This window comes from Lissotriton helveticus, chromosome 2_1 (genome assembly GCF_964261635.1).
Source record: "Lissotriton helveticus chromosome 2_1, aLisHel1.1, whole genome shotgun sequence".
Lineage (NCBI taxonomy): Eukaryota > Metazoa > Chordata > Amphibia > Caudata > Salamandridae > Lissotriton > Lissotriton helveticus.
The window spans coordinates 1,828,953,052-1,828,966,007 of NC_136059.1; positions in this window are offsets into that span (position 1 = coordinate 1,828,953,052).

Sequence of the window (12,956 nt, forward strand, 5' to 3'; positions counted from 1 at the left end):
TAGGGCTGCAGCGACAACAGTAGATCCTGCAGAAGTGTATGGAGTCGTGGAGAGCCGGATGCTGCGTGTTCAGCGCCTGCAGGCAAAACACATGGATGCAATGAAAATTAGCATGACAAGGATGTCCAACAAATTTTCATCAATGACTGACGCTGTGCGAGAGCTGACCACAGCCGTTGCAGAGGGCAACAATGACATTAAGGTATGCCTACAGGAACTAACACGTGCTGTTGTTGCAGGCCAACGGAGTGAGCGCCGGAGGCATGAGCAGTAGTCACTCAGTACCAATGGCACAATTAAGGCCATCAAGAAGCTGTGCAACAGCACAGCTGTGGTAGCCCGCCGATCGGTGTCCCTGCAGGTGGACATGGGCCATTATTGTGGGGATGTGGCAAGGACCCTCGAGAGAGTGACCACTGCAGTGGAGCATCTGCAGTCCGGAACTGCCAGTATCAGCATTGCGGGAGGGGATGAGTTGAGTGAGGCAGCCTCAAGTGTGAGCAGCGTCATCATGCCTGAGACAAGCATGAGGAGGCGTAGCGCGTGCAGCGCACCAGCCACTGTGAGTGATCAAGCAGATGTTGAGGAGTCAAGGGACAGCAAGCTGGGTGTCCGTGGCAAACATAAATAGCCATGATGCAATGGCTCCCTGGCCATGGCGAGGTAACCATGGGCCAACTGTAGTGCCACATGCAGCACCTGCGTTGTCAATGGACATTCTCTCTTTTGTTTTAATTTATGCTGCGTCATGTTTCGGTTACATTAATCAGCACCAGTCAGGTGTTAATGGGCATTAAACCCTTGCAATGCATATCATCTTGTCATGGCTCTTTCTTACCTGTCTCAGAAGTGATGCCGTGTGATGTATGTCCGCCTCCTTTGCCCTTCTGCTGTGTTGGGCATATGTGCCTGTCGGTGTTGGGGGGGGTTTCTTTGCACGTAGCTCATCCTCACCGTACACCTCAATGGGTATCCCCCTTCTTGTTGCGATGTTATGCAGGATGGCACAGACAGCTATGATCTGGCAGCAGGTCACGGGGTCGTACTGCAAGGCACCTCCTGTCTTGTGCAATATTCTGAAGCGACTCTTGAGGATGCCGAATGTGCGCTCTACAACATTCCTTGTGCTGATGTGTGCTCTGTTGTAGCGCTGCTCTTGTGGTGTTGCTGGGTTGAGGTAGGGAGTGAGTAGATACTCTCGCAAGGCGTAAGCGCTGTCACCTGCAGGATGGGGAGAGAATGGTTAGCGGCATGAATGCTATGGTACATGTTGATGGATTAAATGGTGTCGCATCAATACGTGCCTAGTAGGTGTCCAACTCCAAATTCACCGTTGATCAGGCGCATGTGGATGCCACTGTGACGGAAGATGTATGCGTTGTGTGTGCTCCCTGGGAATTGGGCTACGAGGTACGTAATGATGTGCTTTGCATTGCACACAACCTGCACATTAATGGAATGGTATGACTTACGGTTGCGGTAGATGTATTCGGTGGCTGAGGGAGGACAGATGTGGACATGGGTGCAGTCGGCACACCCTATCACATGGGGGAATTGGGCCACCTGGTAGAACTTACGCTTGGTGCGGTTCAACTGTTGGGGGGTCGTGGGGAAGGTGATGTGGCGATGTATCGATGCTAGCATGGCGTCCAGGAACCTGTGGAAGAAGCGTGATAGTGCGCTTTGCGACACGCCTCCGGCTTCTGCTATTACCCCCTGGAAGCTTCCAGACGCCAGCAGGTGCAGGCTGCATAGGACCTGGACATGGGCTGGTATTGCGTGGGTCCTAAGGGTCTGGTGCTGGAGTTGTGGTTCCAGATCTGCTATTAGACGCATTATCATGGCAGGGCTGAGTCTGTACTTATCGTACACCTGCTCCTCCGTTTGCCCAAGCAATGTGATGCGCACCTTGAAGACTTTTTCCTGGATCATCCTCCTTCGCCCGGCCAGGGCAGTGATTCTCCTCCTCCGAGCAAGCACGTAGGGGGCAGCCATTTTGGTTGACTAACAGGGTTTCCAGGGTCATTTTTAAAGGGTTACTGATTGTCAGCACCTGTCAGTGAATGTTTTTTTTTTCCTCATTTATATAACTTTACCTCCAGTTTGAGATTCCCCTTATTTTGCTCATGCTAAATTGCGATTTTTTAGGTTTTCGGTATTTGCGATTTTTGATGCATTCCATTGCGATTCTTTAATAGCGATTCGGTATTACCGGGGCCTGCTTTGGTTTTCGTTAATTCCGATTGGCTGGATAGCGATTTGGTAATTTACCAAGGGGATTTTTTTTGCGATTCCTTAATATTTACCGATTTGTGTTGATGCATTGCATTTAGGGGTTTTACGGTCGGTATCGGTCTGTTTTACCGATTCGCTATTTTACCAGGAGGTATTTTGCTTGATGCATCTGCCTGCAAATTCGTCAATATTCCTCTCGCAGGTAACAGTAAGGAGAATTTTTTTTTATATAATACGGAAAGCTCCGGTTTTATTCTTTTAATCCGCTGTTGGTTTATCATCTATAGCTTACAGTCTTCAAATGTTGTCAGATGCCAAATTGTTTTCGTTTATTTCCACAGACTCTCAATCAATGATCTGTCTTTTCAAGGGTCCCTCGCAGAGCCTCCGTATCGCATCTCCTCCGTCGAAAATACAGCGTATTTTGCGAGATGTGACTTGTGGGTTTCTGGGAAATGTAGTCCACATGCAAAGATGTTACAGCTGAGGGTGAGCATGTTACTTTGGCAGTCCGTCACCGATAAGAGTCTGTTCCTGACTTTGTTTGATATGAAACACCTGAATCTAGTGGAGGAGGGATGATATAACATCACACTGCACGTAGCAATTGAGACCGGCAGAATTGTTAACATGATGCGTGCTGTAGCACTGCAGGATATCGGACTAAGATGTTAAGAAGTTTTCACGGTCATTTCAGTGATAGTGGTCAGCTTGCTAAGTGGGTTAAAAGGAAATTGAGCACAAAAAGGATTCAGATAAGAAAAAAGAGGAAAGCATTGATTAATTGGATTCATTCAGTTACTTGGCTGTGCAGCCTGCATGGGATCAAAGACTTGGTTCCTGTTCTGTGTTTAGTCATAATTGCAGCGCAATTGTACGGACCGCTTTACAGGCTTGCACACCTTCATAGTTCTGAACGATGTCAGTGTTTGGTGAAATTTGGTCTAAACAGCGAGCACACTGTTGTGCATCTTACAACACTTTCACTGTTTTTCACAAGATGTTCTTTTTCCCACCAGCCCTTGAAGAGTCCAGCATACGAGGAAGCACCTTTTGAACCCCTTGTGTTCCCCTGCTTTGATGATACCAACATTCCCTAAGTAAGAAATAGTTCTTAGACAGTATCAAGTCAATCATGTCCATCAATATCTCATACTGTTCAAGCCAGTCTGCCATCTCGCTTTTAAGGAAACTTCCTACAGCCCACAGTTCAAAAAAAAATTTTATGCTAGTGTAAAGACTGGTGACCTCTAGTGTTACAAATAGGAGACCCTCCAACCATTGGACATCTTCAAATTTGTTTAGGATGTCTTTGCTGTCCTGAATGAATGCTGGGAGATTACATAAAAGTAGTTGGAGAAATGTATCCACATATTTCGACAGACGGTCATTGGGGTTGTCCACCCCATTGAAGAGTATGTAGCCTTACGGCTAGAACAGTCGACGTCGAAGCTGGGGAAGCGGGTTTGAGTCTCCGCAACGACGCTCAACATCCTGTGATTCTGGGCAAATTACGTAATCTCCTCGTGCCTAACAAAAATGAATGTGTCCTCTTGTAAAGAAACTGGTGCTATGTAAAGCGCTCTGATACCCAATGTCTTCGGGTCTAGTTCGCGCTATGTAAAACTCTAAAAAAAAATAGAAAAATTGTGTACCTTATGAAGAATATATATACAGGCAAAGCGAGGGTCTTTCACACTGAGATAATGACATTCATCATCCGATATTAGACCCTTTCTCCCTCCAATCCCCCAGTTTCATGTTGATATAATTTATCAGTTCTTTCATAGGGTTGGAAGAAACATGTTCATAACATTCAGTATCCATAAGTTGTCATCCTTGTTCATCAGGGAAATGTGCCTGCCCTTATCAGCTTCCCATATCACAAGAGTGTCATTATCCTGTAGTGTGTTCAAAGCCAACCTTTCCTCTTTGGTCAAATTGAGAGGCCCATTTTCACCCCTCCTTCAGCCATGGAACAGTTTATGTAAATCATCCGACACCAAATATTTAAACAAATCAATATTCTGATGGTCATATGAGGCATCAATTTGGATTTTGGTTTAAACCACTATCTATATCTGGCCTGACCATAATCTCCAATTCATCTATCAATTGTTTTAAGGACAAGTGTCATACTCCGAGATAAACATAAGTAATTGTATGTTCTGTAGGTCAGATATCGTGAGCTCAGCAGTTGGAAAATGTTGAACAGAAGGATCCTTTTTCTTTGGAATTGGATGAAAGCGATTCTTTAATTTAAGCAATTGGAAAAATGTATGTAAGTCAACAGTAACATCAACACTATTCCCTATCTGAGTCGGGCAGAAACCCAATCCCTTTTTAAGAACTGAACATTCATTTATATTTGGTACTCAGTTGAAAAGATTGACAATTACCAGATCACCTTGTGTATTATTAACATGCATAGCCTCAGGAATAACATTTCTATTCTCTACATTACTGGTACATATATTGCCATTATCAGCTAGACTTTCTGGGATCGTAGCTGCAGAGTTAGCCCTGGCACAACCTTGCGTTTTGCTCCTCCTCCTGCCTCCCTCCGTGTTTTGGATCTTTTCTTGACTGTTTGTTGTTAAGTCGTAATTTCTCTATCTATATATATAAAAATGAATGTATGTCTGTCTGTCTGTCTGTCTGTTTGTCCTTTATGCATTACTACACCATTCATCCGATCGCCAGGAAACTTTGGGAAGTTGTTGAGTACACTCCTTCGAAGGTTTCTGGCATATGCATTACTACACCATTCATCCGATCGCCATGAAACTTTGGGAAGTTGTTGAGTACACTCCCGCGAGGTTTTTGGCATATGCATTACTACACCATTCATCCGATCACCATGAAACTTTGGGAGGTTGTTGAGTACACTCCCGGGAAGGTTTGTGGCATAACATTTTTTGAAATATCGCCCCCCCAGGGCCCTCATAATCTTTCGAATACTGAATTTTTCCATTTACGGAATACCAGGCGAAGCGACAACGTATAAGTCCATCGATACTGTGATGAATCAAGACGAAGTTGTCAATTACCCAACGGAATTCTTGAAAGCACTGGATTTTACAGGTATGCCACCGCACATTTTGACATTGAAAATTGGCGTGCCGATCATTCATCTCCGAAACATCAATCCACCACGACTTTGCAACGGTACAAGACTTTCGGTGAAAAAGATGATGAACAATGTTATCGAAGCTACAATTTTGAATGGGAAATTCAAGGGGGAAGATGTACTGTTGCCACGTATTCCAACTGTGATGAATCAAGATGAAGTTGTCAATTACCCAACGGAATTCTTGATTTCACTGGATTTGCCAGGTATGCCACTGCACATTTTAACATTGAAAATCGGCGTGCCGATCATTCTTCTCCGAAACATCAATGCACCATGACTTTGCAAAGGTACAAGACTTTCAGTGAAAAAGATGATGAACAATATCATCGAAGCTACAATTTTGAATGGGAAATTCAAGGGGGAAGATGTACTGTTGCCACGTATTACAATGATCCCAACAGATATGCCTTTTGAATTCAAACGTTTACAGTTTCCAGTGCGACTCGCTTTTGCAATGACCATCAACAAAGCACAAGGACAATCCCTGCAAGTGTGTGGACTAGATTTGGAGAATCGTGCTTCTCACATGGACAACTGTATGTGGCCAGCTCACGCGAAGGAAAGCCTTCTTATGTATTCGTGTACGCACCAGAAGGAAAAACAAAAAATATTGTGTATCCACAAGCACTTGAATAAATAAATAGAATTAAAACAACACTTTGAAATGTTTTCCATATTAAAATAAATAAGTTTCAATAAAAATGACACAATGTAAATTGAATGTTATCATAAAGAGCTTCCTTGAATTTCCTTTCTTATGAGATCGCAGTAGCGGGTAAGCTAGTTTCCAATAAAAAAGAGTTCTGGGCCTGCGGCTTGGAGGTATTCCTGTTTCTGTCTCCTGTAGGAAGACTCTCCAAAGATGTGAAAGAGCTGCTACTTATTAATTTGGAGTCTAAAGTGTCATCTCTCCCCCTCTTACCACTTTCTGTCACCTTGATGTTATACTTTTTGGCAAAGGTGTTTCCCTATAATCCATCATATCTCACCTGATCTTTTTGGCTTTCTTATCACCCTTGTATATTTGGTATTCCTCTATCACTCTTTCTAGGATTTTTCTCTATTTTTTCTATCTCAGTTTGTAATTTGATTGCTTTTATTTCAGCATGTTTAATCAAAATGTTTATCATTGTAGTTGATGACTCCAAAAGGCTTTCTTTCCTTTCCTTTAAAAAGCCTTCTTCTAGATCCTCACACATAGGGAATATTAGTATCCTTAACCCCTTGGGAATCCTGTCATTATCTAAATACTGTTGTAAATTGATGCCATCCCACCACCTAGCAAGTTCTTGCTTCGTCAAGCGTTCTAGTTTCTGAAATTTAACCTTGAATCTCCCCTCAATGACATGACCATTCGAGTTACTCTCTCTGGCCATTCTCTAAAACAGGGTTATTTTGAGTGAGAATTATTCCTGGGTGTAAGGAGTGCAAATCGGACTCAAATAGATACAACAAAACAATGAAACAGAGAGCTTATGTAGCAAACACACCTCCCTCCCAATCTCCCGAATTAAAAAAACGTCAATTTCATGTGTAATATGCCTTTAACTCATGAGATGCGCTTGAACTAGATGTACATTACGTTCATACATACAGGAAGCAGAGGACATGAACAGCTCACTCACAGAGAGACGCCGACTTGTGAAGTGGGAGATGGTGCTTATCAAGGTAAGGCCCGTGGGGAGGGCGAGTGCTGCTTGCCGGCCGGGACGGTTGCCAGTTTAACAAGAAGGTTTTGTTTGTGACTGCCCACACAAGATTAACACTATATGGCTACTGGTAAAAATGGGTCGGGTGAGTGTTCGATGGCTTGTTTATTTATTCTTCTGATTATGTGACATAAGGAGTTGTCACGTTTGTGTCTCAGTTTTGGGTAATAAATATTTGGACGTTGTGATATGCATTGTCATTTACCATGCCGGCAGTAGCTCTCCATTTGATGTTGATTATGTTACATAAGGAGATGCTGCGTATGCGTCTCAGTTCTGGGCAATAAATAATTGGACATTTTGGAATGCATTATGTCATTTGCCATCGCGGCAGGAGCTCTTCCTTTGATGTCAAACTGGGATTGATGGATAGTGGGGAATATATATAATTTCCAAAAGGTATGTAACATTATATGAGATATTGGTATGTTTTTACGAATTAAGTAAATGCAAGATGTATCGCACAATATACTCGCATTAGGCAAACTACCTCCCCATTCTCCCCACCCCTCTCCCCCTTTTCTTTTCGTCCTTTTGTAAGTAAATATGACACTCTTATCCCAATAGGGTTGATGGAATAAATGTTCTTGAGATTATACTTGGTTGGTATTTATTTGACACCTAATGGGTTTATAAAATTAAGCAATATAAATTCGTATTAGGGGTAACAAACACAGGTTTTAAATCTATACCTGTAATCACTTTTAGGTGTAATCCGTCTATCGACTGAAATAATTCCATGAGGAATTTTGCTGGGCCCTGGAAACATGGGGGCACAATGAAAAATAGGGACACACCACCAACCAGAACACTGTATGGTTGGATAGGATGACACATTGGAGGCATCTTTAAGACAAATAATTGAGGTAGGTTATAATAGCCCCGTTTAGCATTACGTCTAACAAACACATAACGTAACACTTAGGGTTTTGACTGATGGTCTTATTTACTATCTGTTGTAATAATATCTCTTCTATTTGGTCACCCGGTTATTCATGGACTGACTCAAATAATAGGCTTTGACTTTGGAGTCAGCTGGGCTTGGTGAGTGATTTTCTACACTCTACTCTCACATTCCAACACTCTTCCCTCACCTCTATCTATTTGTATTGCCCTGTTTTGTATTGGTTCAGTAATCAGCGTTTTTGTGTGTATTGTGTATTTATATACATGTTGTATTTTACACTATATGTTTATGTATGTTTTACAGCCCTGTTGAAGTCCACAGGCAGTGGACGAAACACGTTGGCTGTTTTATGTCATTCCTGTGAGAAATATAAAAGACTATCATGGATTGTATATGGATGAAATGGACTTATTCACAGTCAAAATGCTCTCTGCTCGTGCACTTCACACTTATGTATTGAATTATTTTGATCTATGGATTGCTCTCTAGAAACAGCAGGAGGAGTGGATGTGCACTTGATGGTTCTTTACATATTTTTGTGCTCTGGACTGTATGTGGAAAATTGGGAGGGAGCTTCGTTTGCTAAATAGGCTTGCTGTTTTATTGTTTTTAATATCTTTGGAACTGAAATCAGCTAACACTATTGTATTCTGTCTTATCAAATGCATTCTTTTTCTTTATCATAAAATATCATCATCTAAAAAGCCAAATGTTGCAGACATCAATAGTATTTTAAATGTTGGTTCTGAAAGGCAATACAACAACATACCTCCATAGTGATGTCGTTTTGTGGGTATCTGAACCATAACCTTAGACAGATCAAACTTAAACGCCTCCACGACGCCCAAAGGTGGTTTACGGAGGATCTTAAAGCCCTAAAGCTCGGACTTAGGCAGGCTGAGCGCCGTTGCCAACGCGGCTATGCCCTCGACACGAAGTTGCGGTTTACGACCCTGCTTAAAGAGTATAAATTAGCGGTCTTACAAGCAAAGACCTCCTATTTTTCTAAAAAAATTGTTGACTCCGCCACCAAAACCAAAGATATCTTCTCCATTGTGGAGGGGCTGTCACACCCAGACAGGGTTACTATCAAAATCAGTTCTTTGTGGATAAAATTACTAATATTAAAATTAGCATCTCATCCTTGGCCCCGTCCCACTCCCCTAGGCCTGTTTCCTCCCTGTCCTTCCCTAACCCTCAGCGGCTGACTCAGATCCCTCCAATCTCGGAGATGGAGTTCCTAGCTCTTTTAAATAAGGTTGCCTCTGGATTCCCCACTGACTGCTGTCCTCCCCTGATTCTCCGTGAAGCTTTCACAGCCTGTCCTATCCCCCCCTTGGCGCTACTGAATAATTCTCTTTCTTCTGGCCTGGTCCCTAGCTCATTTAAACTTGCCGAGGTTGTGCCCGTTCTTAAAAAACCTACGGCAGACCCTACGGTCATGAGTAATTTTCGTCCTATTTCCTTGTTGCCCTACCTCAGCAAAGTTCTTGAGTCTCATGTTACTAACACCTTGAGCTCATTCATTGAACACTCACAATTCCTTCACTCCCAACAGGCCGGTTTTAGACCTGCTCACTCTACGGAGTCTGTTATACTTTCAGTTATGGAGGAACTGCAGAGAGGGGCAGACTCTAACATCAGTCAGGTTCTGGTGCTCCTGGACTTGTCGGCCGCCTTTGACACGGTCGACCATGATATTCTGGTCGGCCGTGTCAGGGAGGCTGGCATCCGGGGCACCGCCCTTCACTGGGTCCGTTCCTTTCTGAGTACCCGCCACCAGGCAGTCCGGCTCTCTCAGTTCTCTGCTGACAGGGTCTGGGTGTGAGTGTTTGATTGGTTCAGATGCTCTGTCCATCACCACCCCCTTTTGTACCGCTTTTGGCCGCCATCAGTGTGGCAGGGTATGCTCAGACGTGAGTCCCTTGCTCACTTTGCCACTGGATTCAAGCAAGCCGGGCTGAAGACGGCTGTAATGCCAGAAACCGGTCCTCAGAAGCTTGTTTCCAGTCCAGGGAAGACATGGCTTGGCAGTTCGGGCTGGACTGTTCCCATAAGGCACAGGGTCAGACTGATTTGCATATAGCCATGTCTGAACTGGGGTGGCTGAGTGAACTAAAGAATGGTGATGGATTAAACCCAGATCAGTTGACTGGGGGTGAGTGTTTGATTTGTTCAAACGCTCCGTCCATCATCCCCTTTTGTATCGCTTTGCTCGCCCTAAGTGTGGCAGGGTATACTCAGACGTGAGTCCCTTGTTCACTTTGCCACTGGATTCAGGATGGCCTGGCTGATGAGGATTATGAATACGAAACCGGTCCCAGGATGCTTGTTTCCGGTCCAGGGAAGACATGGCTTGGCAGTTCGGGCTGGACTGTTCCCATAAGGCACAGGGTCAGACTGATTTGCATATATCCATGTCTGAACTGGGGTGGCTGAGTGAACTAAAGAATGGTGATGGATTAAACCCAGATCAGTTGACTGGGGGTGAGTGTTTGATTTGTTCAAACGCTCCGTCCATCATCCCCTTTTGTATCGCTTTGTTCGCCCTAAGTGTGGCAGGGTATACTCAGACGTGAGTCCCTTGTTCACTTGGCCACTGGATTCAGGATGGCCTGGCTGATGAGGATTATGAATCCGAAACCGGTCCCAGGATGCTTGTTTCCGGTCCAGGGAAGACATGGCTTGGCAGTTCGGGCTGGACTGTTCCCATAAGGCACAGGGTCAGACTGATTTGCATATAGCCATGTCTGAACAGGGGTGGCTGAGTGAACTAAAGAATGGTGATGGATTAAACCCAGATCAGTTGACTGGGGGTGAGTGTTTGATTTGTTCAAACACTCCGTCCATCATCCCTTTTTGTATCGCTTTGGGGGTTATCATCAGCAATGATCTTACGATGAAGCCCCAGATCAATGCGGTAGTCTCCTCCTGTTTTTTCCAGTTATGGAAAATTCGGAAGATTGCCCGCTTCCTGACTACCGAGGCGCTTACCTTGCTCCTGCTGGCTTTAGTCATCTCTATGATAGACTACGCCAACTCCCTCTATGTTGGTATTCCGGCCTACCAACTGAAGAGGCTGCAAGTCATCCAGAATCAGGCCGCACATCTTATTTACCATCAGCCCAAGCACCAACACGTCCGTCCTTTGTTAAAATCCCTTCACTGGCTCCCTGTTTCTGAGCGCTGTAAATTCAAATTAGGCCGTATTATTTTTAAGTCCCTGGCCGGTATGGGCCCGTTTTTATTTCCTCACTACTGCACCCATATGTCCCCTCCCGCAACCTCCATTCCTCCCATCTGGCCTTACTCAAGGTCCCGGTTTTCAAACGTAAGAAACAGGGAGGATTGAGATTCTCATTCCTTGCCCCTTTCCTCTGGAATGCACTCCCTTTAGGTATAAGACTTGCCTCCCCCTATTCCCGTTTCAGGTCCCTTCTTAAAACCCATTTGTTTTGTAATGCTTACAATTAACGCTCTTCGCCCTGCGGAATGTCTGTCTTCCCATGCTCGAGCGCCAAGAAACCGCTAGGTGTTAGGTGCGCTTTATAAATACTTTTTACATTACATTACATTACATTACGTAACCTCAGTTATTGAGCTGTGATATTACAGAACTATAATGTTTCCCTTTACATCATACCTTTAGCGCAGAGAATAAAAGTGCACATTTTTACCCAGATGGATTTTATTGTTTACATAAGGATCGGGAATTCTGCTTGTGGGGGGAAGCTAAGAAACTTGGTACCAAACAAAAAGTTCCTCTGGGACCCACTTGCACACAAAGGCACACATAAAACACTGTTGGCTCTATTTTCTCTACTTAACTTAGTATTCTCTTGTGCCCCTTTGCAGCCACATCCAGAATGGTGATCTGAGTTGTTGGGAGCAGATGGGCAGTCTTCTTAAAGAGTGAACACAGAATGTCTTCTTTTCCATGAGTCTGGGCTACCTCATACTGGAAAGTGCTGGCCTACCACCTGTTGTCTTGTTTAAATGCTGTTATGGGATGTCCTTAGAGGCCAGTTTCACTGCGTGCTCTTATGTATTTCATGACCTTTTCTACTATGTTCATATGAGTACAAACCTATCTAACTCACTAAATCCACAGCCAAATTCATTAGTTGGTGGAATATAGCTTTTCTTAGCTTGTTGTGTCGACATACAGCTGATTAATATGTGTAATAAACATACCAGAGTCAACATTGTCATTTAACCTATTAACGACACCTGATCTAGGTCATTTATAATCATCCAGGAACACCATTGTTGCTTACTTTTGCATATTCATATTCATGCATAACCGAGCATTCTTACCTTGCTTATAATGGGTTTTAGAATCTCATACCTGTTCACAGTAGATTTATTTGCCCTTTAAGCTAGACTATTGTGCAAAAGGAGCATTTGTCAACTGTTTTACTTAGGCTTACTGAGCGTTACATTTGTTTCAAAAGTCCCTTTCATACCATAGGTTGACTTCTTTATGTGGCCTACCCCTTATGCCATGACAAACCCAACATGACACACGTATGACTGTAGGGATTCAATTACCTCATTCTGCTTGACCACATGCGTGAAACTGGCAACACCAAAGGACTTGAATAAGTCTATGTGTAGACCTCCCATTTCCTAAATGTGTCTTTACTAATTGAATTCATTTTATTCTTTCCATTTCGGTCACACCTGTTATATCACACTTATCACCAGTATAAGTGGCATATGGCAAGTGAACACTTTTCAACCTTGAATCTGTAGCAAAATTGCTAATAAAGCTAAACAGGCATACAGTGGCAAAGATATACTTTAAACCTCTGCCAGCTTAGTATGTGTGCAATTCCAAGGTGTTTCTGAGACCATTTAACCATCAGGGTCCTTATGTTATACCCATGTATGAGGTCCAAAATCTAACTCCCTCTATATAAGGTGTTTGAAATGCTGATATTCCACTGCAGATTGATCCAGTCTAAATGTC